Raw genomic sequence first — 11,892 nt, forward strand, 5'->3', positions numbered from 1 at the left:
ACGAGAAGGACTAAGATATCGATTAGTGATGCTCGACGCGAATGCAAAGAAAGTGCCCTCGTAAGAGGAAAACGATTAAGTTAATTAAGTTGATTGATGTGGAGTTGGTCAAATTGGTCGGTCATGCAAATGGGGAGGCTGGTACTCAGAAGGATCCGAGCTTACGTGGTCGAAAGTTCAAGCACGTAGACGCCAAAAAGTAAGAACAAAGTCTAGAATGCAAAGGGAGAAGAGAAGGGCGGACACTCGCGTGAGAAATATGAGGAGCGAAGGCTCCTATTTATACTAATCACGTGGAGAAATTAGGGTTTCGGAGACTCTTTGGAAGTGAATCTCGGAAAGATATGAAAAAGATACGAAAATTACGCAGAATAGGACCTGGGAAGAGGCGCAGCAGCCACTGCGTCTCTTGGAAGAGGCGCAAGACACTGCTGCGTCCGTTTCCCAAGGGTTTCCTCTTGCGGAAGAAAGATTTCCGTGTTTGAGTTATGGTAGGACGGAAATAATTCGGTTTTCCTTAATATCTTATGTGAATATTACGGGAAATTGTTTACCAAAAGATAAAATTTATGAAACATGGAATAGAAATATCTGGAACATTCCAGAACATTCTGACTCGGGATTTAACGCTTATCAGAAAATGGAGACGGTTTTAGGCCCGGACTCCGAATGTACTCTAATTACTGTCAAAACGACCGTATCGGGACGTAGATGACAACTAAGAGGTAGATATTAATTTTTGAGCAATCATTTGACGATAATCTTACGAACTGTCACAAATCGTTCCGCGTACCAAACATGCGGCCCAATCATCACCGGGTGGTTTGCGAGAGGTGCAGAAATGAGGTATCTACAACCGTTAGAATTCTTGGTCGATAAATTTCTGTAAATTCTATCTTTAGTCCATCATAATCACGAGAAACTCTTCGGACTATGATGTTGAGGTAAACTAAGTCAACACAACTACTTACCCAACGTAGAAGGGGTCATATTATGCCTACCGACGAAGAAGGGATTCATAGTTGTTTGCCATTATAAAGACTAATCTCAATTTCCGTTTTAGAGGAAGATCCCATCAACTTTATTTTAATTCATTTTAAGTGAACTAATACCTAGCATGCGTGAATGAATAAACTAAGGTGATGGCTTAATAACATGTGACATCTGTATGTCTATGAAAACTAACATACAACCTGTATGAGTCAATTTTCATGCATTTTAGTAGTAGGTGGTTTGGTTTTAGGCGGAATATGATGCATAAACTAACTTGTGAATGAAAAGCAATAAGAATGAAAACGTAAAAACAGTAAAAGTCCTAGTGTGGCCTATCCTATCAAAATGAACAATAAATACAAGTTTGGAATCCATCCTTGGACCCGAGAAGCTTGTCTTGATGTTTCATCTTGATCCATGTAGCGGGAGTGAACTCCAATCTCCATCTTTAGTCTTCTTTTGACAATTACAATAAATAAAATTTACATAATAAACCTATTTATTACATTCTAATTTCAAAACCCAAAACTAAAGAAAAATAAAGGAGATTCGAGATCTCATAATTACATAAAAAATCATGTTTCCTTCATTACGAAAACATAATTTGACTAAGGCCACACTAAGTATTACAAATTACAACCGATTGCAAAAATAAATACGTAAATAAATTCATTCAATCGATTCATTCAACAAAATTAAAGTAAAATGCATCAACTAAAAATAAATTAAACATACATGACACAATTCCTTAATTATGTTAATTAATTTATCCAAACCACCTATTTAAATGATCAAATTAAGTGACAATTCCTCAATTAATCACATTAATTTCAATCTTAATTAATATTAAACTTGTAATATGAATTTAATCCAATCATTATTTTAAATCGCTTTAAAATAATTAGGTATCTTTATATGTGAACCTTTTCACTACAAATAATCATACATTAAAATGTATAATTATAATTATTGGCCAAAAACAACAAAAAAAAATTTTCCTTTAAAAATTTTTCTCGGCCAAAAACCGAAAAACCCAATAAAAAAAACTTTTCTCGGTTTTACAGCTAAAACCGAATGAAAAAAAACAAAAAAAACAAATTTTTTTTTTTATATCTGTTGTACGTGAACAGTACAAAAACGAAAAAAAAATTCCACGGTTTAAAAAAAACAAGAACCCTAATGCCCTTTTTTTTTCTTTTTGCGGCAAACATGCCCTAAACAAAAACATTAAGATGAACAAAAATCGTTTATAGATGCTATTAGAACGAGATTAGCATATGGATTAATGAAACATGATTAACTGTATATGCCAAAACTATATAGCAAAAACAAATTTTTATATCATCAACAAGACGATTCCATTTACAGTTTAATTTAATCCGAATTAAATCAAAGCATCTACCAATTCTTCGTATAATCATTCTAACGTATTAAAAGAACAATATGAAAAATCAAAATGGAAATATCGCATCAAAAGAAGAACAAAAACACGACTGCCAAAATTTTCATCTCGGCAAAAAATTCAGACGGCAAAAAAAATTATAAAAGAATGGGTCCAATTTTGCCGATTGGGACGCACAGCTTCGCTTGGCCGCTGAGGTTGACGACAAGCTTTGTTACCTTACCGAGGCCTCTCCTGCCGCGCCTACCGCAAGGCCTACTCTCGCCGCTAGGCAAGCCTATGAGACTTAACAAAAGGAGTCGGCCGCGATAAAAAAATGTGTTGATCTTCTCTATGGAGGCCGAACTCCAAAGAAGTTCTATAAAGATTAGCACCGCATATGATATCTATACGAAGCTTGAGACCATGTTTTCACAAGCTCCGAGAATCATTCATTATGAAGCGGCATCCGCATTCTTTGATCTCAACATTAAGGAGGGCCAAAAAGTTAGCCCTCATGTGCTCAAGTTGATGGAGCATGTTGAGATCTTAAAAATGCAAAAGGATGAAATTCCCGAGGAACAAGGTTAAGGCATATGTTCAATTCAGGGTGAATTTTAATATGCAAAACTTGAAAGTTTCCCTCAATGAATTGCACAAAATGCTTGTGCAAGCCGAGAGGGACATGGGGTTAAGTGTTAGCACCACAAAAGATTTGCTCAACACTAATCATAAGAGCAAAGGGAATTTGAAGAAAGGTGGCAACAAGGGAAAGAAACAAACTCCCTACAAGAACAAAGGAAAGGCTTGTGAAGCTAGCTCCTCTAAGCTCAAGAAGGGTGCCCCGTCCGGGGACAAATGCCACTATTGTAATGGTGTTGGGCATTGGAAGAGAAATTGTTCAAAGTACCTTGGCTATATAAAAGCTGAAAAAGTTATTCCAGTAGGTAAATTACTATCCCTATCTTTTATGTTCAATCTCAACTTTGGTATTTTGATACAAGTTGTGATGTTTTACCCCTTTTTATTGTAATAAGGGCATCCAAGCAAGGACAAGGGCAATGAAAAACAAGCCTAGAAGATATTGAGGGAAGCTAAATGTAGCCGCCCATGGTGTTAGATCGATGGAAGCTTGGCTTTATTTTGCTTTGTCTTTATTTTTCATGTTGTATTTTGAAATTTTAGAACTATTTGTATTTCCTCGTTCGACTTGGAAATTTAGTTGTTTCCTTAAAACAATGGTTGTATTTTGGATATTGGTGACTTGGTTTGCAACCCAAGTCACTTACTTTATCGTATCGTTTGTTCTAAAATTTTCATCATACACTAATTTCATCTAGAAACATAAGATTATCGACTTAAATTGATCAAATAGACAATTATAATGATTGAGTTATTATATGTCCATGAGCTATGAATTCGATTCTCCTCATGCCATTGTGACTAAAATCACAACTTACTAATGTAAGATCAATTATAAAGTTATATTGAGTTATTGAACTAGGAAAATATTACCAACCTTATCCTATACACCTATCAAGTTTAAATCATCTAGTCTATATTATTTTTCCAAATTGTCTCGAAAAAATCACTATAAAGTTGATATGTGATATGTTTTCCTTCTTCACCATCATTGTTTGTGGCTCAAAAGCTATCTTTGGAGAAAAAGAGCTTTTCTCCTAAAGATAGTGTGGGAGTGAATCTAGCCACAAACCATGACTAGATGGGATCTACATGAGGAGACCAAAAGAAGATGTTCTTAAGGAAACTACGTGAGGAGACCAAAAGAAGATGTTCTTAAGGGAACTACGTGAGGAGACCAAAAGAAGATGTTCTTGGAAAATAAGATTTTGATCAATGAAGGGATATAACTAGAGATTTTAAAATTCGACATTTTACTTAAGAGCCTTATGAAACCAAAATGGTATCTATGCAAGTAAGTGGATTTATTTGGGATTGTTGAGACCAATCCAAAGTAAATAGAAATTTATGATTAAGAGTTACATAGAGAGACATGTCGATGTCTACGAAAGCTAAGTTAATTGTTAGCTATGCTAAAGATTCAAATACATTGCTATATCTCATTATGAAAATGAATAAGTTAGATATTAAAACCTCTTTCCAGATAGGTATTTTGAAAGGAATATGTGAATGACATATATGGTTTTATCTAAATACTTAGTAAAGCAATGATTATTTCAATTCATGAAATGTTTCGAATGAGTTATCAAAAACGAAACATGTGGAATTGAGTGGGAGTTAGTGACAGTCATGCTTAGACATGAAGTTTAGTGGGAGAAATCGTCCTTCATGAATTGCATAACATATTACTCATTGGGAATGACAAGCATATACTGTCTTTTATAAAGAAGTATTTAGGTTAAGGAGGAAGTGGACAAACATAGAGACTTCGTCTAATGAGAACAAAATGGGCTCTCAAGATTAAGGAGGAAGTGGACAAACATTTCAAAGCTGGGTTCATCAAAGTTTCCGAGTATTCAGACTGGGTGGCTAACATAGTCCCCGTACCCAAAAAGGTTGGGCGAATTCGAGTTTGTGTTAATTTCAGGGACCTAAACAAGGCCACTCCAAAAGGCGATTTTCCACTCCCACACATCGATATGTTGGTAAAACTGTAGATCACGCACTCCTATCTTTCATGGATGGATACGCGGGGTATAATCAAATCAAAATGGCTGAAGAAGATATGCACAAAACAACGTTCGTCACCCAATGGGGTACCTATTGCTACGCCCTTATGCCATTCGAGTTAATCAATACTGGAGCAACGTATCAACGCACCACGACTACCTTATTACATGACATGATGCGCAAAAAAGTGGAGGTATATATAGACGACATGATTGTCAAGTCTAATGATAGGCAAGGTCACATCGCTAACCTTCGCAAGTTCTTTCTCAGATTGCGCAAGTATAACATGAGACTTAACCCTCAGAAATGTGCATTTAGAGTCACTTCCGGCAAGTTATTGGGGGCATGTAGTCAGTCAAAGAGGTATAGAGATTGATCCATCCAAGATCAAGGCCCTAATCAAGGTGCCACAGCTACAGACAGAAAAAGAAGTTCGGGGTTTCCTGCGCAAAGTACAATACATCAGTCGTTTTATTTCAAAGCTCACCATGATTTGCGAACCTATATTCAAGAAGCTCAATAAAACAGACCACACCATGTGGGATAACGGTTGTCAAAAGGCATTTGACAGAATCAAGGAAATATTGGCTAAACCGCCAGTTCTAGTGCCACCACAAAAAGATTAACCCTTATCTCTGTATCTCACAGTCATAGAGACAGCCATGGGGGCTATGCTTGCATAAGTCATCGGGACGGAAGAAAGAGCTATCTACTACTTAGTAAGAAGTTCTTGGAATATGAGACGAAGTATGCACCACTTGAGAAGACATGCCTCACTCTTATGTGGGCAACCAAGAAGCTACCCCATTATATGCTTAGCTATTCCGTCAAGTTGTATTCGAATATGTATCCTGTCAAATACATTTTCGAGAAACCTGTCTTAAATGGACGTCTAGCAAGGTGGACTTTGATGCTCTCAGAGTTCGATCTCAAATACGTACCTCTGAAGGTCATCAAAGGACGAGCAGTAGCCGAATTTTTCGCAGACAATCCTATTTATGACAACCAAGTAATAGATACATGGTCATTTCCAGATGAAGACATTTTGCACGTCAATACAGAATCATGGGACCTCTACTTCGATGGGGCTTCCAATCTAAGAGGATATGGTATATGAGTATTGCTCATTTCTCCTAAAGCCGAGCATACACCAATTTCTGTCAAACTCGACTTCGAGATGACTAATAACGCGGCACAATATGAGGCATGTCTTATCGGTCTACAAGCAATGGTAGGTTTAGGCATCAAGAGACTTCGAGTCCACGGCAACTCATCTTAAATCATCAATCAGATCACTAGGTCTTGAAAAAACCGAAGTGAAAGTCTTATGCCATATTAAGCCAGGATAGATCAAGTGGCTCAATTCTTCGACCAATTTATTTACATACATTTACCTCGAGAAGAAAATCAGTTTGCAGACGCTCTTGCAAAACTTGCATCCTTTATCAACATCCCCGACAACATGATAGAAATGCCGTTATGTATTGAACGATGATCTGAGCCAGCCTATGTGCATTTTATCGCTAACGAAAACAAAATTCAAGAGGAGCCTTGGTATCAAGCCATTCTAAACTACAAGCTCAACGGCATATACCCACCCGATATGGATAAGAAGGGACAACTAGCGATTCGTCTATTAAGATCTCAATATGTCCTAAATCAAGCGGAGCTTTACAAGAGAATGCCACAAGGCGTCATTTTGCTTTGCCTTGATCATTCAAAAGTAAAGAAAGTTATGGAAGAAGTTCATGATGGAGAATGTGGTCCTCATATGTGTGGGCCAACGATGGCAAAGAAACTCATGCGTCTAGGATACTATTGGACAACGATGGAGACAGATTGCATCAAATACGTAAGGCATTGCCATAATTGCCAGATCTTCGGGAATGTGCAACACGTTCCGCCGTCTCTACTATATACGATGACATCTCCTTGGCCATTTTCTACATGGGGAATCGACATCATCGAGAAGATCACTCCAGCCAGGACGGGTGGTCATTGTTACATCTTGGTAGACATCGATTACTTGACAAAATGGGTAGAAGCAGCATCTTATACTGCCTTAACCTCTAAGCATGTGGCCAAGTTCATAGAAACCAATATCGTCTATCGTTACGGCTGTCCACAAGAAATAATTAGTGACAATGGGTCCCATTTTCAAGCCAAAATCGAACAATTGTTGGCCAAATACAAAATCAAGCATCATCATTCCTCGCCCTACCGACCTCAGACTAATGGTGAAGTAGAGGCATCCAACAAAAACGTCGTCATGATCCTCAAGAAAATGATTGATAATTATCGAGATTCGCATGGCAAGATACCCTGCGCGTTATGGGGATATCGAACCTCGGTCAGGACGCCCATTGGGGCCACTCCTTTCTATCTAACTTATGGCATGGAAGTTGTACAGCTAGTGGAGCTAGAGATCCCATCTCTACATATTCTACTCGAAAGCCAATTCCCGGAAGCATAATGGAAGAGACACATATATGAGGAACTCGTCCTCTTGGACGAACAGAGACTACGTGCCCTACATAATGTTCAAACATATCAAGCAAGAATTCGAAGAGCTTTCAACAAGAAAGTTAAACCTCAGTGCTTAAATCTGTTCGAGCTCTTCTACCAGCCGACCCAAGGGGAAACTCAAACCTAATTGGGTCGGTCCTTATTTAGTCAATTCCATACTCTCAGGGAGTGCGGTTAAAATTACAGATTCAGAGGGAAACGAGTTTTCAAACCGGACTAATCTAGACTAACTCAAACGGTATTACCCTTAGAATATGACTAAAAATGCGTCACGCGGGACCCACATACCGCTCTTGCGACACCAAAGACATGGCACTGGCCAAACTTCGAGATTTGTGCCACCTCGCTCTTGCGGTTTGGCATTTTTATTTATCCTCAATATCATAAACATAACTTAATTGCATTTTTTAAGAGTAAGTATAGCACCATCCTTATTCCCTATGTTCATTACAAGCTCTTGCTTCGAACATTTATTCTTTTACATATTCTATTTTCGAACTACGCTTTGGGTTTAATTTTATTTTCATTGAATACGTATGCAATCCTTCACAGGACACAACCCAATCAATTTCTAATCAAAATATAAATAGAAGGACATTTGCTTTGTCACTTGGAATTCGAAGGAATAAATAAAGGGAGCTGATTTTAAGTTCCTAACTGAAAGCGATCAATTTATTCATCTATTAAGTAATACGCCAAATAATAATACGCCAAATAATATATAAATGCTGAAATAAAATGCTAGGCTAGGATTCTAAAAATCCCACCATTTGTTACAAATGATAATTAATAATAATAAATAATAGGATTAATTGATAGGAATACTTTGAACTATTAGTGTGCTGCTCAAAATACTCCAAACTCTATTTTAACCACCAATATAACCAACTAATGCCCTCCTCCACTTTTATTATAATATGTGACCGGCCACCTACTAAGCAAGTGAATAATTTTCTAACTCTCCTTTTAACCTCTCTTTCTCTTTTTATTTCTCTGTTAATGTCTTCACCCAATCCCACTATTAAAGCTCCCTCTCTTTTCTCCAACATACAACGACTCCATTATTAATCTAGCTCCATCTTGCAGCACTTTCTAACACCCTAATCCCACCCATATTCACAACCACCGATTGTTCATCTCACCGAAAACCGACTCATCAATCATATGTAAACTCGCGCACAACCTCTCTCCACCTTGTACGGCTGTACCAGTTCAAGTCGACCTTGCCACAACCGTCTATGCCCCCACGCACTCATCTACGCAAAAATTGTTTTTTTTGGGTTCAAAACTTTGCCCAGATTCTACATTAAAAAAATGCAAAAATTGGGTTTCAAATTGATGTGGTAGTGAGAGTGGCACTATTTTTGCATCAAATTGACGAGTTATGTTGATTGTAACATAAAAAGATGTAAGATTGATACTTGTTTTCTTAAGATGGTTAAAAGATCAACAAAGTTTCTCCATATTTCGTTGATCTGAGTTTTTCTACTAAACTCTTGATTTTAATTTTTCTTAAATTATTTTCATAGATCTTGGGTTTTTATATGAAGCAAAACCCAGATTTTTTTTTTGTAGGTTTGTTCAAACCCAGATGTTGATGGGGGTATTAATCAAATATGTGTTTAATTTAATGGGAATTGGAAAGTTGTGTTCTTTAGATTGTGAATATGATGTTGAATATTTGTTCAAACCCTTATATTATTGTGTTTCTTATTTTATGATTATTGCTTAAATCAATTATTAAAATGGAAGAGGGAGATATAACTGTAAAGGAAGAAGATGAACAATGAAGAAGGAAGAAAGACGGGGTAAAGGAAGAAGATGAAGATTCATAAAGGAGAAAAAAAATGGAGACAATAAGGAAGAAGAAGACGTAAGAGATTGTTGGAGCTTGTGTCCTCCACAAATTAGTGTGATAACATTTGTAAATCTCTTACAGGTTCACAAGGGTATACTTCGTATTTTATCAGTTGATTAACGATTACCTAATAACGGTTGGCTTGCTAGAAAGTTTGACGTTATTATCATACAGATGGCGGTGATCAACTGGTCCCTAAAGGTCACACCTATAGGATATGTTTGAGAGATTTGGTTATGGAAATGTAATCACATTGATGCCTTATATGACTAAATAGTTAGTCAATGTGTTGATGAGACAATTATTTAATGCCGATTAAATAATATTAGTTAAGACGAATTAACTGTCAATTCGTAAATTGAATATAATAAGTTATATTTAATTAATGTATATGATGTTAGCTTGGACGAATTAATATGTTAATTCGTAACTAAATGTAATCGGTTATATTTAATCAACAAGATGAATGTGTCATAGTGGTAATAGTAAGGGTACTCAAACCAAGAGGTTATGGGTTCGATCCTCACTAGATGACAATTTATATTTAACACATTTTATACATTTTTGGAATAACCGAAAATAAGGATTTTAATCCTTATTATTTCGGTGGGATTTGGGCCGAAATGAGGAAAAAAAAAGGACTCCCCATTTACTTCTCTTTTCTGGATCAGAATAAGAGGAAGAGGGAGCTTATTTTTAACCTAATCATTCTAACCAAAACCTAGCCTCCATCTCATCAGAGAAAAACACAAAAACCTAAAATTAATCAGTTAATTTGTGGATCGATTCTAGCAAAATCAAAGAGCATTTCTCATATCGTCTTCGGTACAACTGATAGGAGAATATCATTGCGATATTGTTCATAGGCCATAAAAGCTAGGACCGAAGGTTATTTCTTAATCCTTTATGTTTTTGTTTTTGTAATTTAATTTTATGACTAGCATTCATCATCTTATAATTCGTTATAATCCTTAAATTTAAAGGGATGCATACAGATAAATCCCACAAGTGGTATAAGAGCCAAGGCCACGAATTTTATTTTGATGATTTTCATAAAATTGAATTAAACAAATTTTAGGGTTTCGAAAAAAGAAGAAAAAAAAACCCACGGCTGAAATTGTTTTTTTTATGCCGATTAAAAATTTTTTTGCAACCGGTTTTTTTTTGTTCTTGTTTTGATGATTAATTTCCATTTTGATTTTTCATACTGTTGTTTTAATCAGTTAGAATGATTATATGAAGAATTGGTAGATGTTTTGATTTAATGCAGATTAAGTTAGAATGTAAATGGGAATTGTCATGTTGATGATATAAAAATTTGTTTTTGCTATATAGTTTTTGGCATATACGGTTAATCATGTTTCATTAATTCATATGATAATTTTGTTAATAGCAACAATAAACGATTTTTGTTCATCAATATCATGTTTTTGCAATTAGGGCATAATGCCTAATTGAAAAAAAAAATTTTGGGGCTGTTTTGTTTTTTTTCCAGCCGAAACACAAAAATAATTAGGGTTTCTGTTTTTTTGTTTGTTTCGGTTTTTCAGCCGTGAAAAAAAAAAAAAAAAAAAAAATTCTGTTTCTGTTACTGTTCACGTTCAGCAGTATTAAAAAAAAAAAATTTGTTTTTTTTTCGGTTTTTGAAGAAAAACCGAGAAAACTTTTTTTTTGGGCTATTTGTTTATGTCGAGAGTTTTTTTTGAGGAAAAAAAATTTTTCTGTTGTTTTTGGCCTAGAATTATTATACATTAAATGTATAATGTATGATAATTATTGTGAAGCGGTTCATAATTCATAGATACCTAATTATTTTAAAGCAGTTTAAAATATTGATGGATTAAATTCATATTACGAGTTTAATATGAATTAAGATTAAATTTAATGTGATTAATTGAGGAATTGTCACTTAATTTGATCAATTAAATAGGTGGTTTGGATAAAATTAATCTACATAATTAAAGAATTATGTCTTGTATGTTTAATTTTTTTAGTTGATGCATTTTATTTTAGTTGAATGAATCGTTGAATGATTTTATTTACGTATTTTTGCAATCGGTTGTAATTTGTAATACCTAGTGTGGCCTTAGTCAAATTACGTTTTCGTAATGATGGGAACGTAATTTTTAATGTAATTTTGAGATCTCGAATCTCCTTTATTTTTCTTTAGTTTTTGGGTTTTGAAATTAGAATGTAATAAATAGGTTTATCATTTAAATTTATTTATTGTAATTTTCAAAGAAGACTAAAGATGGAGATTGGAGCTCACTCCCGCTACATGGATCAAGATGGAACATCGAGACAAGCTTCTCGGGTCCAAGGATGGATTCCAAATTTATATTTAATATTCCTTTTGATAGGATAGGCCACACTAGGACTTTATTATTGTTTTTACGTTTTTCATTCCTATTGCTTTTCATTCACATGATAGTTTATGCATCATTTTCCGCCTTAAACCAAACCACCTACTACTTAAATGCAT

The sequence above is a fragment of the Silene latifolia genome, chromosome 10 (assembly GCF_048544455.1).
Source record: "Silene latifolia isolate original U9 population chromosome 10, ASM4854445v1, whole genome shotgun sequence".
Lineage (NCBI taxonomy): Eukaryota > Viridiplantae > Streptophyta > Magnoliopsida > Caryophyllales > Caryophyllaceae > Silene > Silene latifolia.